Genomic DNA, 264 nt, shown 5'->3' with positions numbered 1-264 from the left:
GGGGGGGCCGGGGGGCGCCGCCCGGCGGCGGCCTTGTGCAGCGCCCCGAGCCTGCATTTTTGGGGGGGGGTAGGAAGAGAAATCACCCGCTCGCTTCATCTTCGCAGGGTTGCACCCCCCTCAGGGAATCGCTGCATGCAGGGCTCAGGTTACACTTGGACTCTTGGGGGTCTGCAAAAAAAAAGACTGAGCTGCCCATCGCGATGGCCTAATAAAATCGAAGAACCCCCCCCCCCCCCCCAAGTTATCACAAAAATCCTCACG

This window comes from Alligator sinensis, unplaced genomic scaffold (genome assembly GCF_000455745.1).
Source record: "Alligator sinensis unplaced genomic scaffold, ASM45574v1 scaffold194_1, whole genome shotgun sequence".
Taxonomy (NCBI): Eukaryota; Metazoa; Chordata; order Crocodylia; family Alligatoridae; genus Alligator; species Alligator sinensis.
The sequence above is the reverse complement of the archived record's forward strand: the minus strand, read 5'-3'. Positions refer to the sequence as shown.